The sequence below is a fragment of the Lissotriton vulgaris genome, chromosome 1_1, assembly GCF_964263255.1.
Source record: "Lissotriton vulgaris chromosome 1_1, aLisVul1.2, whole genome shotgun sequence".
NCBI lineage: Eukaryota > Metazoa > Chordata > Amphibia > Caudata > Salamandridae > Lissotriton > Lissotriton vulgaris.
In genome coordinates this window covers 1,320,585,686-1,320,591,685 of record NC_141685.1, presented here as the reverse complement: position 1 = coordinate 1,320,591,685, position 6,000 = coordinate 1,320,585,686, and the positions used below count along the sequence as shown (strand labels likewise).

At 48.1% G+C, this 6,000-nt stretch overlaps 1 protein-coding gene across 1 annotated transcript in view; it reads left to right on the top strand.

The window, feature by feature from the left end:
• The first annotated feature begins 409 nt into the window (after positions 1-409).
• The window catches only part of GALNT6 (polypeptide N-acetylgalactosaminyltransferase 6), a 244,115-nt gene continuing 238,524 nt past the window's right edge, over positions 410-6,000 (top strand). The window contains exon 1 of the mRNA XM_086965922.1: positions 410-676. The gene's annotated coding sequence lies outside the window, so the exon portion shown is untranslated. The remainder of the gene's footprint in view (positions 677-6,000) is intronic.

Genomic DNA, 6,000 nt, shown 5'->3' with positions numbered 1-6,000 from the left:
TATAATATATCATGTCTGACCCTTGAATGAGTCTTGACTTTTCAGTCAAGGGAACTTTGCATTCTAGGGCTTGAAGTTCCCCTTTTCTACTTGCCTACAAACCCCAGAATGCAAAGCGCCATGGCTTTGAAGAAAAAAACAGCCAGGGTGGTCGAAAGAGTCACACATGAAATGAGACTTTGACAGTATGCGGTATGATGAGGAAGATGTCAAGGGCTGGCCCCCTCCCCTCAGGGCGCAGGGCTCTTGAGGCAGGAGGGAGCCACTCCCCCTCCCTCGGGTCCAGGTGCACCTGTTCCAAGTGTGTCCCTCCCCTCCCTCCTTGCCTCCTCACCTGGCCCCGCCGGGCTGCAGGTAGGTCTGGCACTCCCTCTCACCCCAGCTCCTCCCACGCCCTGGGCCTGCCCCCGCACTATCTCCGAGCAGCAAGCGAGATCTGAGCATTTCCTGACTCCGCTGCTGATGGGGAGAAGCCGCCACCGCCGCCCTGTAGAGACCCCGTGGGCCCGGGCGGGACTTTCTGCTGCTCCCTCAGAGGACACTTCCCTGTCTGCTGCCCGCCCGCTCCTCTCTGTCAGCCGGCTTTTAAAACATACACTGCGGGGGGTTTTAAACGTCACTGAGACCAGGTGCCATAGGGTTTAAAGCTCCAAGAAGCCCGGCTTCAGAATAAAAGGTACTGTGTCTTGTTTTATTATACATCTGTTTCAGTTTGCGCGTTGGCCTCGGCTCCTTCGCTCTTCTTATGTGATACTGAAACTGGGCTCTCAGGAGGTTTCAAGTTGTCACATGCCAGGCAGGTGCGAGAAGATCATATACTTCTTCTGTGCATTCTGCTACATGTACAACTACAATCACCAAACACTCCTGTGAGTGCTAGAAACTCGGCCTCGGGCAATACGAGATCTGCTTTCGGGGGCGGGTTCCTTGCTTCTGTAGAGGATCCGAGCCAGAAGAGCAGCCCTTCTGTCCGCATTATTTACAATGGTGTCCAGCGTAGGTCCAGGAGGGCTAGATCCACATAGGGTTTTTAGGAGAAATGCTAAGTAAATATGTTCATTTTGGATTCATTGTGGGGCGAAGCCTCTCATGTTGTTGTTTGTCTTGACTGCAGTTCTAGAGTTTCCTTTAACAACGGAATGTATGCTGGATATTGTAGTCTTACGTCACTTGAACAAAAGGTCCGGTTTACTGTGCTTTGAAACGTTTATGACCACAGATGTGTGTCCAATAACTGGCTAGATACCAAGTGACGTTTTCTGATTGGTCGTGACGATAATACAGTGCTAGATATACCCTAGCCAAGATCTCTAGGCACTTAACTAAGTTTTTAACACAGAAATAAGTAGCCATCAAACTACAGAGGGAATTCGATGTATCTACTTTTTGGGTTAAGTCAAGTGTGATGCCATCCTGCCCCCTTGCAGCCACTCTTGAGTATGCTGGGTTTGTGTGTAATATGGTGATCTCAGGTTGCCCAATGACAGGCCGCCGAATTTCATCCATATCATGTTTTTTTCATATGCCTTCTTTCACTTGGCTCTGTGGGGCTTGTAAGTTTGTTTACCCTATTATACACACAGGACCACAAGCACCACAATGTAATTCATTCTTTTGGTCTTTGTCCCTAGCCACCCTTCTGAGATAGCTAAGTAAGCAGGCGCCTGCTGCAGGGCTTTGCTAATATGCTGCAGGTCAAGTTATTTCATTTGTAGAGGGTGATATTAGCACCCAGGAGTGAAGTCCTAACTCGAGAGGTTTCTTTATAAATGTAATGACTCTGTGTTTTTGGAGACAGGAGTCTGTCTGAGGTGTGCCTTATGCCATGGAAAGATACACTCACCAGGCTGGGCTGGGCCTTGTTGTCTGAAGGTGGTCACCGGGTACCGCGGGGGAAATTATTCTGCCATGGAGGAGAGAGCGAGGGCGTGTTGATGCTGGCTGGCAAGTTCCTGGGCTTAGCTGGCCAGGAGTGAGGCCCTGTTAACTATGGCATTGTCAGCACAAATCAAAAAGCCCAAGGTGTTGGGCACCCGGCTGGAAGCTTGAAGAGAGATCCCTGCTCAGTTATTTAGCGACAGCAACAGGCGAGAAAGACTGTCAGACCAGGACATGCCCTTCCCTGCTGCTCTCAATACAAAGACTCTGTGTGGTCTCCAGCTTTACTCGTACTGACATTATTGGCAATTCAAGGACCAGGAAGTCAGCCTTGAGACTGATCAGCCCAACCAGTCGACTAATCGCCAGGCTCCTCTGTAAATACAGACTCTACACGGTCTCCAGGTTTACCCTAGGTGACATTTTAATATTCATTTATACATGAGTAGTGTCGCCAGATTGAAACCTCCAGGCCCCACCGGTATACCCACTTCACATCTCTGTCTGTCTGTCTATCTATCTATCTATCTATCTATCTATCTCAATGTCTGCCTATCTATCAATCCTCCACATGGTCTCCAGCTTCCCTCTTGTTTACTCACTACTATTTGTCAGTCATATGTGGGTGATGAGGGCAGCCTGGGACTCCCATCCTGCTCTCTCGCACCCTATCACCTACTTACAGTCTCTCCCGCCCCTTGGTCTCCCGCTCTACTGTTGCTTACAATGGTTTATTCACGCATGGATAGTGATGCTTAGTCGATGAATGGATTGAGTTTCCAGTGCAGCTCATGAAATTACTTTGTCCAGCTTTAAGGCAGCATTAAAAATGTACCGTATATATATCCGGTGCTAATAGACCTCCTTGAGGTAGTGTGTGACCCATAAATGTGATTCATGACGGCTTAAGACCGCCACAACCAACCACTCTTCCAATATATCCTTCAATTGCACAGGCTCTCAAGGGTTTCCAGCTGAACCTGGCACGAATGTATCTCGGTTGACAGCAAATGTGGATTCTAGAGCCTGTCTGGTTCCATGATTACTTCAACCCAATGAACTCAGATCGGTTTCTGTCTTTCCACTGCCATTTTCCTTACACCAGGGCCACTGAAATTATGCGGCAGGGTTGACTAAATTATGGGGCAAGAAAAGGCAAATTACGCTGCTTAATGCAACACTTTTTTTTATAGTATTACTTAATTATTTTAACATTTTTTTCACATAGGAGTACTGGCTGGGCAAAAATGTCATCATTAGTACCAGTTTAATAATGAAATACCGAAATAGGCAAAAGAAAGATGACCATTTAATCCTTGTAAGGGCTTCCACTGTGCACAAAGCACATGTTGCAACGTGTTTAGTAACTTTTGATCAGTTCGAGGGGAGGAACAACTTGTTTTGTTTGTTCGAATATGCTGATAATGCACCAGATGAATATGAGGCAAATCCTTAATTATTCGAAAAAAGTCACAGTTATGGAATTGCATTAAAAAGTTGTCCACTTATAAATCGGTGCAGTTCTCAACTTGTAAAGACCAGCTGTAGACTTGTTTTGCAAGGTAAGGAAAACTGCATGCATATGTACGTGCTGCAGGCAATGTTCGTGGTAGCATCAGAGAAATCAACATTAAAACCTGGCCGACCACGGGGAAAACTTTTTATCACTCTCCATGGGTGAGGTGTGAGACAAAAAGCATGAATATTCTGAGCTTTAAGAACCCCGATCAAGTTATCAACTTAAATATGTTTAACACGACAGGTGTTCCCGTCTATGGATTCTTGCCAGCTTTTAGGTTTCGTACAATGTCACTGGAAACTTAGCTCAGTAGATCAATGCGCCTGAGTAAGTTGCTCTTCACAGGTTTAAATCCGAGTGCTGGAGCCCCATTCACTCCTCCTTCTAGCGTTAATGAACGAATACCGTTGAACTGATTAATGAGGGCTTCTGTGAATACAATATTTGATGTGCGGTAATTACTGAGCATGGTGGGACTTGCAGACTAACCTTTACAACCATAAATATGAGACTACGGGTCACTTCACGGCATGCTCGGTGCTGAAAAGGCAGAACTGGCTGAAACTCACCCTTAGAGCACCGCAGGCAAGCAGACACATGTGCTATTATATAAAATCCATTGTGACACTTGAGAAGGGCACTTTTCAAACGCCAACCGCTGCTTTTTGAGGCCAGATACCTTTGGGCCAACTCGGGTGGCCTCTGTTAGGAAGGCGGGGCCTGGTGATTGACTGGAGAGTTCTGAGAAGTGTCACCTCCGTAACCACGGAGGCTGACACTAAACACCCGGAAGTAACTGTGGTGACGTGGCCTGGGAAACGTGTCACGCCCGGGAGGCAGCTATGTACGTCTTCAGGTGCTGGCGACGCCGAGCTCGCGGCAGGCTCTGTGTTACAGGCACCAGGCCCTCCAACTTCCAGTAGAAAATGGTCACTTCTTAGCTTTGGCGTACTTTCCACTGAGGTCAAATGAAGGTTTACTGGACTCTGCTTCAAGGAACTTACCTGCACTGCGGGTCCATGTCTAATGTGCCACGAGGTAGCCAAGATGCCAACGTCCTGATGCATGCCGGGAAAATTGATGCATCTACTCCCTGGTTTTGTAGCGAAATAAAGCTAATGAGGGGGGGCGGAGGGGGGGGGGGGGGGATACATGGAGTCACAAAGCATCTGAAGGGTCACCTCTGCTCTGACCCAGTGCAGTTCGCGGTATAGTGGGTTGCCCACAAGCAGTGTTTTGGTGGCCTTCTTTCAAGTGGGTTACTAATATGCTCTATGGAATTCCAATTAAAGCCCATGTTAGATGTGAAGGACATCTAACCTGAGATTCAATTGGAATACCATAGAGCATATTATCAAGCCCATTATCGCCGTTTTAGCGGCAATTTTCTGCCGCTAAAGCGGAGATAATTTTATCGCCTGTCTTGCTAATATGCCCCTATATTCCTTTTTTTGCCTCATAATTTCGCCAGCCCTCTACCCAAATTCGGCCCATAGGCCAGGGGCGCTGCATACAGGCCACAGTGGCACCCGAGCGTGTCACCATCTAAGCCCCTCTTTCTTATGCACAGCCAAAGGCCCGACAGGAAAGCAGTGTGTACCCCACCTGTGGTAACGAGTCGTCGGGGTGGGCATTTGATCCCCGCCCCCCCCCCACCCTTTCACCTGCGAGCGGGATAATGGCATCTTTCTTTGTGCGCTGAGCGGGCCCCAGCTCCTCTGAGAGGCTTGGCGGTGCCACCACAGCCGCTCCTTTGTGTCGTGCCAGGTGTAAAGGTGGCAGATCCTCGGGGTTCACCGAGCCGGAGAGGGACAGGCTGAGGCCGCCAGGTCTCGCGGTAGGTGCGCTAAGATCACGCAGGGGACGGTGGTGGCGGAGCTCGGGTGACAGGGCCTGTCACCGGGGCTTACCGCGCGCTGGCTCCTCATCTTACCTTTTATTTACACTCAGCGAGCCGCTGAACCAATATTAAGTTTATAAGTCTAAATAAACTGAAATCCTGCTAGGAAGGTCTCACCTTTCAAATGAAATTTCCGTGTTCACAAGAGCTTATCTCGCCTTCCACCTGCTCGCCATTAATTTAATTTTTTTAAAAGTGCTTTCGATGAGCAGAGAATCCTTTTCTCGCAGCGTTCACGTGTGTCCTTGCCCTCACGGCACATTTTTAATAGAGTAATACCAACAGTTAGCCCTATTCCTAGGCACGCCCGACTTTTACAACTTGGAGGCCTCAAACACTGATTGTGGTCCAGGAAAGAAGATGGGCGCGCCAGGATTTGAACTTGGGACTTCTGCTTTCATATTTAGTGAAAAACTCAGCCTGACACGTTAGACTACGTCACCAATGCCCGGTTATGTAAAATTAAATACAAATTCTGGCCAAGGATTTTCTTATGACCATACCTCCCCACCTTGCACTTCTACCTATTTATAATTCTTTCTCATCCCTCTTTTCTCCCGTCCTCCCTTCCTCAAGGTTTTCCTCTATCTCTTTCATCAAAAGCACAAAGTTTCCGTCCCCCCAAAATGAGCGGCGCTACTTTACAGACCTACAAAATTACAGACCTATTACCAGCTTGCCTTTCCTAGCCAAAGTAGTGGAG